The sequence below is a fragment of the Trichechus manatus genome, unplaced genomic scaffold (assembly GCF_000243295.1).
Source record: "Trichechus manatus latirostris isolate Lorelei unplaced genomic scaffold, TriManLat1.0 scaffold00061, whole genome shotgun sequence".
NCBI classification, from domain to species: domain Eukaryota; kingdom Metazoa; phylum Chordata; class Mammalia; order Sirenia; family Trichechidae; genus Trichechus; species Trichechus manatus.
Genome location: NW_004443997.1, coordinates 2,462,502 through 2,475,947, shown reverse-complemented (window position 1 = coordinate 2,475,947; position 13,446 = coordinate 2,462,502). Strand labels below are relative to the sequence as shown.

The following is a 13,446-nucleotide window of genomic DNA, read 5'->3' as shown; positions in this document are numbered from 1 at the left end:
TGGAGATGCTCTAAAGTCATATGTTTCTGCTGTGGTGTGGTTCAATTAGGTGAAATGAGAGCAGGCTTAACCCTTTAACAGACTTTTGTGTTTTACAGAAAACCAAAAACCTGTTGCTGTCACATCATTTCTGACTTATAATGACACTTTAGAACAGAGTAAAACTGCCCCATAAGGTTTCCAAGGCTGTAATCTTTACAGAAGCAGACTGCCACATCTTTCTCCCATGGAGTAGCTGGTGGGTTTGAACCACCTACCTTTCAGTTAGCAGCCAAGCACCTAACCACTGCACCACCAGGGCTCCTTGTGTTTTATAGAGGAGCCTTGTAAACCAAAAGGGGTCTTTAATTGGTGAGATACTGTTTTGCCTGTTGTTCCTTATTTCTTAATTTCTGTAGGGCAGGCCGATGGTAAGTAGGAGTGGTGGCTCAGCAATGTGTGTTAGTTGAGGAGCCATTTCACAAGGGGAGAATGTTTTCTTGTCAGGCACTCTGTCTGATACCATCTCCCTTTCTGCTATTCTTGTGAGTTTTAATGTGGCTATTTCACCATAATTGTCTCTTAATATTTTATAATACTGAAATTATCAAGCTTTTTTTTTTTTTTCCCCCAGTATGCATGCCTTATAACTGGGCTTGTTTGGAGAGGCTGTGTGTAAAAAAGGTAGAATGAACAGTAGAAAAAATATTAGTAAGACTTAGTTCCTATAGTAGCGCTTTCCATTAAGGCTTATTTGGAAATTCTCTGAAATAGGGGGGCCACCAGAAATTGGAAGAGCATATAATTTTTAGAATTGAATAGTTTAAATAATTTAGATTAATTAGAATTGAACCAATCTTTTATGAGCCTTTATTTCTGTTACATAAATGTTGTTAGCTTCCGTCAAATCAGTCCCCAACTTATGGCAACCCCATTCACAATAGAATAAAACACTGCCCCGTCCTGTGCCATCCACATGATTGGATTGTTTGTGGATCAGACAGTTGTGATCCACAGGGTGTTTTTGTTTTTTCCCCCCATATTCGTGCAGTCTTAACATTTTATAAAGCAGTCTCACATCTACCATTTCTCTTGCCCTCCCCCCAAACCTGGAAGACAGCTAGGGATATAATTATGATTCCCATTTAACAGATGAGAAAATTGAGGCCCAGAGGGACAAAAAGTCTTCACAGATGTCACAAAGACAAAAGAAGGCAGAGAAGGGTCTAGAACTCAGATCTGAGTGATTCCAAAGCCAGTGCTCTTAACTACTATATTGTGTTTAAAATATGAAGATTGCACGCTAAAGACTCTGAGAAGTTCTGTACTAAGAGAATCAGTTTACTTCATCTGACTAGCACCTCCCCGATGTATTTGACCTCAGAATCCCTTTTCACATAACCTGTAGTAATATCCCATGGTACACACTTGGAGAAATACTATTTACTGTGTGAGCTTTTAGGGAATATACAGCATGTCTTAGTCAGGGTAATCCCATAGAAACAACTCCATCTCTGGAGTCAGGCAGACCTGAGAGCTGATCCTCCTAGCTCTGGGGCTCTGGGGGAGTCCCGTTTACTTTCTCTCCTTGGTTTTCTTATCTCACTGCATTGCTAGGAAGAGTAAATGAAATGACACTCATATTTTTTCTATTGAGTATTTCTTCCTCTCTGTTCTCTCAATACCTGCTTTCTACAACTCCTTTCAGATCAAAGTTGAAACTGGTAAACTGCCCTCCATGACTCTTAAATTCTTTTTCGTATCTTTCTCTCTTTTAGTATGTTTTAGTATAACCTGATAGAATTTCTAGGATACATAGTCAAGCTCATTAATTTGCCTTAAGGTGATCATTCTGCTGTTTGACCCATCTATGAAATTTTCTGCATTTCAGCAATCATAGTTTCACTTGCAAGATTGCTGATTCCTTTGTTATGCATATAATGCCCTTTCAGATCTCTGAGAGTATTAATTGTATTTATTCTATTCTATACTTAGTCTTCTGTTTGTCTTAGTAACTGACTTTGTTTCCTTATTTCTTCTTCTTTTTTTCATTGAGCTAAATACCTCTCTTTGGTGTTGGTTTTTCCTCTAATGTTGAATGGTTCTCAGGTGTGTGTGCATTTGTGCATCTGAAGTGCAGCATGGATTCTGCCTGCTTGCAGAGCTGGTAAGGTGTAGGTGGGTTGGGCTGGTACGTGGAATGTGCTCATAGCCCACCTTCTGGGATGTGGCTCCCTGTACTTCTTGTGTTGCCAGTCACTCAGGGCACTGTTCTGCCTCTCAGGTTCATTGCTGTGGTCTGGTATGGACACCTTCTTGCAAAGATGGGAGATGAAGGCAGTCTCTCACCCAGGTGCTCCTACTTTGGCATCCCTTCTGTCTGTTGGTACCCCTCCACTCTGAAGGCTGTGGCACTCACTGCACCTTTGGGCTGCAGTTTCCTCTTTCAGGTGATTCCATCTGCCTCTGCCTTTCAGAGATTCCTCATAATTTATGGTATGATGAGGGCATCCCTTCTTGATTTTTTTCTGGTTATCTTTTCTGTCTTTCCTAAGAGAGCTGGAAGCAGGTTCACACTGCACTGTCTTCACTCAATCTGCTTTATCTGTCATATGTAAAGTACTAGTAGGAAATCAATCTTGGTAATTCCCTCCTCTTGCAGTAGGTGGGCAATAAACGATCCATAAGATTTTTATTGGCTGATTTTCAGAAGTATATACCTAGGCCTTCCTAGCCTTTGTCTGGAAGCTCTGTGGAAACCTGTTCAGCATCATGTTATTGTGTGCCGTTGAGTCAATTCCAACTCATACCGACCCTATAGAACAGAGTAGAACTACCCCATAGGGTTTCCTAGGCTGTAATCTTTGGAGAACAGATTGCCAGGTTTTTGCTCGTGTGGAGCCACTGATGGGTTTGAACTGCTGACTTTTCCTTTAGCAGCCGAGCTCTTAACCATTGCACTACCAGGGCTTATTGTTCAGTATCATGGCAACACACAGTCCACTGCTAACGGATGGGTGGTGACTGTGCATGAAGTGCATTGGCTGGGAATCAAACCTGGGTCTCCAGCATAGGAGGCAAGAATTTTGCCACTGCTAGTGCCTCTCCTGTTAAATGTATATAATCAAGGAGAAGCACTGATTGTATAAACAGATTGAGCATTATAAATAGATGATATGAACCTATGAATAAAACACTTATGTCTTATATGCATCTAGATTTTATTTTTGAAATTTATTTGTGTGTGTCGAGGGGAGTATATATAACAAAACATTTGCTATTTCACCATTTTTACATGTAAATTCAGTGACCTTAATTATGTTCATCATGTTTTGCAACCATCACCATTATCCGTTTCTAATTTTTTTATCACTCCTTTTTCAGTACCCCTTAAGCAATAACTCCCCATTCCCTCTTCCCTCAGCCCTTGGTAACCAGTAATGAACTTTGGTTTGTATACATTTGCCTATTCTAGGTATTTCTTATAAGTGAATCATACAATATTTGTCCTCTTGTGTTGACTTCTTTAACTCAGTGTAAAGTTTTCAGGGTTCATCCATGTAGTAGCATGTATCAGAATTACATTTCTCTTTATAGCTGAATAATGTTCCATGGGTGTGTGTGTGTATGTGTATGTATGTATACATACATACACACATACATACCTTGTTTTGTTTATCCATTCATCTGTTGATGGACATTTAGGCTGTTTCCACCTTTTGACTATTATGAATAGTGCTGCGATAAACATTGGTGTACAAGTATCTGTTTGCATTCCTGCTTTTAATTGTTTTGCATATATACCTAGGATTGGAATTGCCAGGTCATATGATAATTGTATGTTTAACTTTTTGAAGAACCGTCAGAATTTAGCACAGCCATCATTGTGGTTTTGATTTTCCATTTCCCTAATGAATGATGGATGGAGACCTGGTGGCGCAATGATTCTAAGTTCTCGACTGCTAACTGAAAGATCAGCAGTTTGAACCTACCAGCAGTTCTGCAGGAGGAAAGACCTGGTGATCTGCTCCTGTAAAGATTTACAGCCTAGGAAACCCTATAGGACAGTTCTGCTCTATCCTGTAGGGACGCTATGGGTCAGAATCAACTCGATGGCATGTAATAACGACGACTAATCACATTGAGCATCTTTTCTTGTTGGTCATTTGTATATCTTCTTTGATGAAATGTCTTTTCAAGTCCTTTGCCCATTTTTTTATTAGTTGTTTGTCATTTTGTTGTTGAATTATAAGAGTTCTTTATGTATTCTGGATATTAAAGCTTTTTCAAAGTCCTTAAATGCACAAAAGTTTCTTAATTTTGATGAAGTCCAGTTTATCTGGTTTTTTCTTTTGTTGCTTGTGCATTTGGTGTCATTTCTAAGAATCCATTGCCAAATCCAAGGTCATGAAGGTTTACCTTTTTATTTTCTTTTAAGAGTTTTCTAGTTTTAGCTCTTATATGTAGGTCTTTGATCCATTGTGAGTTAATTTTTATATATGGTGTGAAGTATGGATCCAGCTTCATTCTTCTGCATGTGGAAATCCAGTTTTCCTAGCATAATTTATTAAAGAGACTATTTTTCCCCCCATAAAATAGACTTAACCACCTTGTCAAAAATCATTTGACCATAAATATATGGGTTTATTTCTGGACTCTGAATACTATTCCATTGATCTCTGTCTATTATTATACCAGTACCAGACTATTTTGATTACTGGAGCTTGATAGTATGTTTTGAAATCAGGAATTGTGAGTCCTCCTACTCTGTTCTTTTTCAGAATTGCTTTGACTGTTCAGGGCCCCTTGGAATTCCATGTTGGCTTTTCCATTTCTGGAAAGAAAGTATTGGAATTTTGATAGGGATTCATTGAATCTGTAGATTGCTTTCAGTATAAGTATTGACATCCTAACAGTATTAAGTCTTCCAACCCATGAACACAAGGTTCTTCCATTTTAATTTCTTTTAGTAATATTTTATAGTTTTCAGTATACAAGTCTTTCACATTCCTGATTATTTTATCCTTTTAGATGCTATTGTAAGTGGAATTGTTTCCTTAATTTCCTTTCAGAATGCTCACTGCTGATGTATCGAAACCTGACTGATATTTGTGTGTTTACCTTGTACCCTGCCACTTTGTTGAATTCATTTATTAGCTCTAATAGCTTTCTTGTGCATTCTTTTGACTTTGCTGAATTCACTTAGTAGCATTGCTTTTTTTTTTTCATTTCTTATAATAGATTTTGATTTAAAGTCTATTTTATCTGGTATCAGTATGGCCACCCCTGCCCTTTTTTGGTTACTGTTGCATGGAGTATTCTTTTCCTTCCTTTAACTTACAGTCTGTATCCTTGGGCCTAAGGTGTGTTGCTTGTAGACAGCATGAGGATGGACTGTGTTGTTTTTTATCCATTCTATCACTCTCTGTCTTTTGAATTGTGAGTTTAAACCTCTACATTTAAGGTAATTACTGAAAATGAAGGACCTACTTCATTCATTTTGCTAATTGTGTGTCTTATATCTTCTTTGTCTCACTATTCCCATGCTTTTGTTATATTTTGTGTTTAACTGCTTTTTTGTATTGAGCCTTTTTGATTTCTTCCTTTTTCCCATTTGTGTATATTTTTAAGTATTTTCTTAGTGGTTACCACAAATACTACATTGAACAACTTACAGTTGCACCAACTTATTTCAGCTTGATGCCAACATTTAACATACATGCAAGTAACATACAACATTAGCATACTAAAACTTTCCTCCCGTTTTGCTCTTCCCTGCCCCATTTCTGTTGTTTTTCAGTTGCCTCATTATACATCCTATGTCTGGTAGGTTTAATTTGTATTTATTTCTTATGCACTTGATGTTTTATTGCTTGTGGAACTTAACTACTAAGTTGGAAATACCATATACTTGGTCCTTGTATTTGCCCATACCATTACCTTTATTGGAGATCTCCCTCATCTTTTTTTAAATTTTTCTTTTTCCCAAAGTAGACCTGGTAGTAACAAATTTTCACAGCTTTTGTTTATTTGGCAATGTCTTGATTTCCCCCTCATTTTTGAATGACAACATTGCTGGGTAAAGAATTGTTGGTTGACACTTTGTAAACAGATTTGACACTTTCTTTAAAAGCTAGAAATAGAAGTACCATACGATCCAGTATAAGACCACTATTATAAAAACTCAAGAAAAGGTTTAAACACAGAAGAAAATATTCTTTGATGGTTTTGAGAGTGGGGAGGGAGGGAGAGGTGTATTCACTAACTAGTTAGTAGATATGAATTATCTTATGTGAAGGGAAGGACAACACACACTACAGGGGAAGTCAGCACAACTGGACTCAACCAAAGCTAAGAAGTTTCCTGAATACAACGAAACACTTCAAGGGACAGAGTAGCAGGGGTGGGGGTCTGGGGACCATGGTTTCAGGGTTCATGTAGGTCAAGTGGCATAACAAAGTTTATTAAGAAAATGTTCTGCATCCCACTTTGGTTAGTGGTGTCTGGGGTCTTAAAAGCTCACGAGTGGCCATGTAAGATGCATCAATTGGTCCTAATTCACCTGGAGCAAAGGGGAATGAATAACACCAAAGGCACAAGAGACAGCCCAAGAGACAGAAAGGGCCACATAAACCAGAGACTCCATCAGCCTGAGACCAGAAGAACTAGATGGTGCCCGGCTACCACCAGTGACCGCCCTGACAGGGAACACAACGGAGAGTCCCTGGCGGAGCAGGAGAAGAGTAGGGTAGAGAACTCAAATTCTAGTAAAAAGACCAGACTTAATGGTTTGACTGAGACGGGAGGGGCCCCAGAAGACGTGGCCCCTGGACTCTCTGTTAGCCCAACACTAAAACCATTCCCAAGGCCAACTCTTCAGACAAAGATTAGACTGGACTATGAGACGTAAAATGATACTCGTGAAGAGTGTGCTTCTTGGCTCAAGTAGATACATGAGACTAAATGGGCAGCTCCTGTCCAGAGGTGAGATGAGAAGGCAGAGAGGGTCAGGAGCTGGTTGAATGGACATGGAGAGGAGGAGTGTGCTGTCACAGTATAGGGAGAGCAACTAGGGCCACATACCAATGTATGTATAAATTTTTGTATGAGAGACTAACTTGAATTGTAAACTTTCACTTAAAGCACAGCAATAAAAAATATATATATATGCTGAATTTAAAAAAAAAGTCTTGGTTGACAGTTGTTTTTCCTGCAATACTTTATATATGTCGTTCCATTGTCTTCTGGCATCCAGGAATTCTGAGGTGAAATCCACACTCATTTTTATGAAGGATCCTTGATATGTTGTGCTATGCTTTTCTCTTGCTGCTTTCAGGACTCTATCCTTGTCTTTGATTTTCAAGAATTTTATTACAATGTCTGTTGGTGCACACCTCTTTATTCCTTCTGCTTGGAGTTTGCCTAGCTTCCTGGATTTACAGGCTAGATTCCTTATTCAAGCCTGGGAAATTGTCTGTCATTATCTCTTGGAAAATTCTTTTTATGTCTTTTTTTACTATACTGTTGTTCTAGAATTCCAGAAATACTAGTGTTGCATTTCTTAATTGGATCCCACAATTTGGTTTGGTTTTGTTCACTTTTCTTTCTTCTTTTATTTTGTTTCTCTTGAGGTTCGGTAAGTTCAGTTCAGTCTTCTAGTTCACTTAGTCTGTCTTATATCTGTTCAAATCTATTGTTGAATCCTTGTCTTGCATTTTTTTCCAATTCAGCTATTTTGTTATTCAATTCCAGTATCTCTCTTTTTTTCAATGCTTTCAGTCTCCTTATTGAGTTTCTTGTTTCATTTCCTGATCTTCATTAGTTTGTTTTCTGTGCATTCTTTAAACATATTTAGCATTGTTTTCTGGATGTCCTGTATTTCTCCCTTTAACTTGGCCTCCATTGAACTAATTTCTGCTTTTTTCTGGTTTTCTTTTGATTGGGCAGTTTTCTCCTGTAATCTTGTATGTTTTATAATTTTTTGTTGAATGTGGGGCGTTTGAATATCTTACTATGATAATCTGGAACTCAGAATCCTCTCTGTTTGTAGAAACTTTCCCCCATCCTCTTTATTTCCATCTTCTGCTTCTAAGCTTCACTAAAGGGCAGTCTGGCTCTTTGGTTCTTGCAGCACCGACTCAGCTGTTCTTGGGATGTGTGCGCCATCTTCTCTTCTGTGGTGGGGCCTCAGGTAGTTCCTTTGTTGATAGAAGGTTCTACTCCGGTTCCACAGATTTTAGGCATTTTTGAAAATTTAAAGTTTTTCGTAGCCGGCTCTTAGAATCACCTGTGGTTTTTTGACGGGCCTTCCCTGCAGTGGTTGACATCACTGGGCTATGAACTTCCCTCCGCGGTCTGTGTGCTGGTGTGTGGCCTTCATGAGGCTCCTGCAGCATGGGGTGAGATTTCTTCATGTTGTCTGTGGGTGTGGGACATTTCTTTCCTGAGGCGGCAGGTAGTGTTGTGTATCCTTTCCACATGGGTGACGCCGAGCAGGCTGTCCCACAGTGACTGGTTGTTTGGTAGGGGGCCAGCTGGTTACCGGTGGGCTGCCTGTTTGATATGCCTGTCTCGCCCTGGCTGTTGGATAGGTCCCTCATCTCTCTATGGATCCAGGTCCTAGTGTACTCCTGCCTCTGCTCACAGTGAGACACAATAACACTCATCCTCACCATTGCTCCTTCCCTTCTTATGTTTTTGTGTGTGACTATCCAGTTGTCCCCGTATCATTTGTTGAAAAAACTGGCTTTTTTGCATTGAATTGTCCTGGTAACTTTTCCAAAAATCAGTTGACTGACTGACCATAAATGTTAGGATTTATTTCTGAACTCTCAATTCCATTTTGTTGATCCATGTATCTGTCCTTACACCAGTACCTCACTCACTATCTTGATTACTATAGCTTTGTAGTAAATTTTGAAATTGGAAAGTGTGAGTCTACCAACTTTGTTCTTTTTCAAGATTGTTTTGATTGCTATGGATCCCTTGCATTTTTATATGTATTTTAATATAAGCTTGTCAATTTCTACAAATGTATGTACTTTAAAAATTATTATAAAGCTTGAAGTCCATGGGAGGAGCCCTAGTAGTGCAGTGGTGAAGTGTTTGACTACTAACCAAAATGTTGATGGTTCAAACTCACCAGCCATCTCACAGGAGAAAGATGTGACAGTCTGCTTCCATAAAGATTTATAGCTTTGGAAACCCTGTGGGGCAATTCTGCTCTGTCCTGTAGGGTCTGTATGAGTCGGAATCAACTCAGTGGCACACAAAAATAACAACAACAAAATTTCAGGATTTTCATCTGTGGTTGTGAAACTCTTGTCCTTCTTAAATGGGTCTGTACCTCAAAACAGAAGACACATTTCACCCTCCAGTGTATACCTAATACTTCTAGCAGATTTCCCAATCTTAATTCAGCCAACATTTATGTACACACCGTGTACCAACATCAGCGTCAGATACTGAGCCCTCAGTGATCAGTAAGATCCATTTTCCACTCTCAAATAGCATTGTGTCTCATGGAAGTGATACATTACACAAATAATTGAGAAACAGTATTGCAGATCCTTTAGGGATGGTGTGCAAGGGAGTGGAGTCCTGAAGGAATAATAAGAACAGCTGTCAATAACAGAGCATGGACTCCCTGTCAGGCATTTCTGAGAACTTTACAAATATTATTCACTCATTTAATCTTTACAGTAACCTTATTAAGTAGGTACCATCTTTACCCTACTTTACAGATAAAGAACAGATCAGTGTCCCACAGCCTTTTTTTTTAATAATTCATTTTGTTTTTTATTGCTGTTGAGAATATACACAGCAGAACATCCACCAATTCAGCAATTTCTGTATGCACAGTTCAGCAATGTTGATTACATTCAAGTTGTGCAGCCGTTCTCATCCTCGTTTTCCAAATTGTTCCTCCCCCATTAACATAAACTCACTGCCTCCTAAGTTTCTCATCTAATCTTTCGAATTGCTGTTGTCAGTCGGATCCCATATACTGTACCCTTTAACGCTGAGTCAATTCCGACTCATAGAGACCTTTAGGACAGAGTAGAACTGCCCCATAGGTTTTCCAAGGAGCAGCTGGTGGATTCGAACTGCTGACCTTTTGGTTAGCAGCTGAGCAATAGTTCTTAAAAGAGCACAGTATTCAAGGCAGATATTTTTTACTAGGTGAGCTAAATTACTATATAGTTTTAAGAACACTTCAGGGGATATTTTTGGTTTAAGGTTTCAAGGTTATCTCAGGGCAATAGTTTTAGGGGTTTGCGGTGTGATGGATTGCTTTTGTGTGGCCTTCTCACCATTGTCTTGTAACTCGCACCCAAGTGATTGGGTGAGACTGTGCAAATAGGGTAATTGTCGCCCACCAAGGAGATTGGTCAGTTTTGCATCCCACTAGGCTTACAAGAGAGCCAATTCCGGAGCAGAGGGAGGATCTCACCACCACCAAAGAAAAAGGGCCAAGAGCAGAGTAGTTATGTAATGAAAATTCTTTCTGTATTATTTTTTACAAAGAAACAAGTGATCTGTGAGAACAATTAAATTATATGCATTCATGCTTTGCAAGTGGTTTTGTTAAGTTGTTTTAAAGGTAGAAGTGTTCAGTAATATCCGTAAAAACGAACAGTAATGATGTGCAGTATGTTAAGCTTCCATTATAGTTTACTGAGCGGTGGAGACGGCTCTTTGGAGAGCAAGAAAGCTTACAAAATTAAGTGAAATTTTAATTTTAATTTAAATTTCATGCTTTAAGGAATGAAAGTGATTGTTTCACTACAAAGAACCTTCCCATAAAAATTTGCTACCTGCTCATTTTCTTGGGACCAAAAATTATACAGACTAAAAGTTATACCCAAGCTGCACTGAAGGCAGTGGTGAAAAACAAGGCTCCAGGAATTGACAGAATACCAATTGAGATGTTTCAGAAAAATGGATGCAGCGCTGGAAGTGCTCACTCGTCTATGCCAGGAAATTTGGAAGACAGCTACCTGGCCAGCCAACTGGAAAAGATCCATATTTGTACCCATTTCCAAGAAAGGAGATCCAACAGAATGTGGAAATTATCGAACAGTATCATTAATATCACACGCAGGTAAAGTTTTGCTGAAGATCATTCAAAAGCAGCTGCAGCAGTACATTGACAGGGAACTGCCAGAAATTCAAGCCAGATTCAGAAGACGACCTGGAACCAGGGATATCATTGCTGATGGATCTTGGCTGAGGGCAGAGAATACCAGAAAGATGTTTAGCTGTGTTTTATTGACTATGCAAAGGCATTCAGCTGTGTGGCTCACAACAAATTATGGATAGCATTGCGAAGAATGGGAATTCCAGAACACTTAATTGTGCCCTTGAAGAACCTGTACATAGACCAAGAGGCAGTCATTCGAACAGAATAAGGGGATACATACAGCATGGTTTAAAGTCAGGAAAGGTGTGCATCAGGGTTGTATCCTTTCACCATACTTATTTAGTCTGTATGCTGAGCAAACAATCCAAGAAGCTGAACTGTATGCAGAAAAACACAGCATCAGGATTGGAGGAAGACTCACTAACAACCTGTGATATGCAGATGATACAACCTTGCTTGCTGAAATGAAGAAGACTTGAAGTACTTACTGATGAAAATCAAAGACCACAGCCTTCAGTATGGATTAGACCTCAGCATAAAGAAAACAAAAATCCTCACAAGTGGACCAATAAGCAACATCATGATAAATGGAGAAAAGGTTGATGTCAAGGATTTCATTTTAATTGAATCCATAATCAACACCCATGGAAGCAGCAGTCAGGAAATCAAACCATGTTTTACACTGGGCAAATCTACTGCAAAAGACCTCTGTAAGTGTTAAAAAGCAAAGATGTCACTTTAACGACTAAGGGGCGCCTGACCCAAGCCATGGTGTTTTCAGTCGCCTCATATGCATGTGAAAGCTGGACAGTGAATAAGGAAGACCGAAGAATTGATGCCTTTGAGTTGTGGTGTTGGCGAAGAATATTGAATATACCATGGACTGCCAGAAGAACAAACAAATCTGTCTTTGAAGTAGTATAGCTGGAATGCTCCTTAGAAGCAAGGATGACGAGACTTCATTTCACATACTTTGGACATGTTATCAGTAGGGACCGTCCCTGGAGAAGGACTTCACGCTTGTTAAAATAGGGGGTCAGTAAAAAAGAGGAAGGCCCTCAATGAGATGGATTGGCACAGTGGCTGCAACAATGGGCTCAAACATAGCAACGGTTGTGAGGATGGCACAGGACCAGGCGGTGTTTCGTTCTGTTGTGTCCATAGGGTCACTATGAGTCGGAATCGACTTGAGGGCACCTAACAACAACAACAAAAGTTATGCAGAATGGATGAGGCGTAAAGAAATTAGTAGTAATTTTTGTTAGCTTATCTGTTTAGTCCAGGTGTCCTGTTACATACTTGTTGTTAGTTGCCATCAAGTCTATTCTGACTCATGGTGACCATACGTGTGCAGAGTAGAATTGCTTCGCAGTGGTTTTCAAGGCTGTGACCTTTCAAAAGCAGAGCACCAGGCCTGTCTTCCGAGGCGCCTCTGGATGGGTTCTAACTGCTGTCCTTTGGCTAGTGGTGAAGTGCTTAACTGTGCCATTTAAGGACTCCATGCTTACATGCATACATGCATACATATATACAAACACACATATATGGTTGTGTGTATATATGGTTATATAGCTTTGGGTTTGTTTTGTTAAGCGGGAGGAAGGGTAGAAATATTTTTCCTCTGTATGTAACTTAAGTTTGGGGAACTTCTTTATAGTGCATCTATACCTAGAATTTCAGAGAAACTGTACAGTAAAACCTCTTTATGAGTTGCATTTGCAATCTGCTTAGAAGGGTTTTTTTTGTTTTTTAATGTTTCAAACTTATTGAATAAGTATCAGCTCATGACCAGTCTTGTGATTATTGCAGGTAATTGAGTTCAAGACTAACACTCAGTTTACAGATTAATCTCTTTTATATTAGGTTTTGTGTGTAAATGTTCTTTTTTAAAGAGGTATTTTTATATATGACTTATCTAAGCTCAAGTAATAATAAAGTGGTTATCTAATAATGTAAGCTGCTCTATTGTGATTCTACTCTGTTTTAGAATGGAAGCTTCTTCAAGACTCTGAGCTAGGCATATGTCTCTATGTTGTATTTAGTTGTCCAGCATTTATCTATGAATGCTGAGTAAGTAACATTTAGAGAAAGACATTTTAAAATTAACTGTTTCTTCCAGGTACATTTTTGGCCCTCTTTCCTATTTTGCAGCAAAGAGCAAAACCAATGGTATAGCGCAGTAACTGCAATTCTTTTTTTGAGTTGGGTTTTTTTTTTTTGTTGCTGCTAGTCGTATTTATCTAGTACTGCTGTAACAAAAATAACAAGTGGGTGGCTTTAACAAACAGAAATTCTTTATTTTCTCACAGTTTAGGAGGCTAGAA

At 39.0% G+C, this 13,446-nt stretch overlaps 1 protein-coding gene across 8 annotated transcripts in view; it reads left to right on the top strand.

Annotated features, from left to right (window-relative positions):
- The window catches only part of PRR14L (proline rich 14 like), an 82,853-nt gene that overhangs the window by 36,693 nt on the left and 32,714 nt on the right, over positions 1-13,446 (top strand). The window lies entirely within an intron of this gene.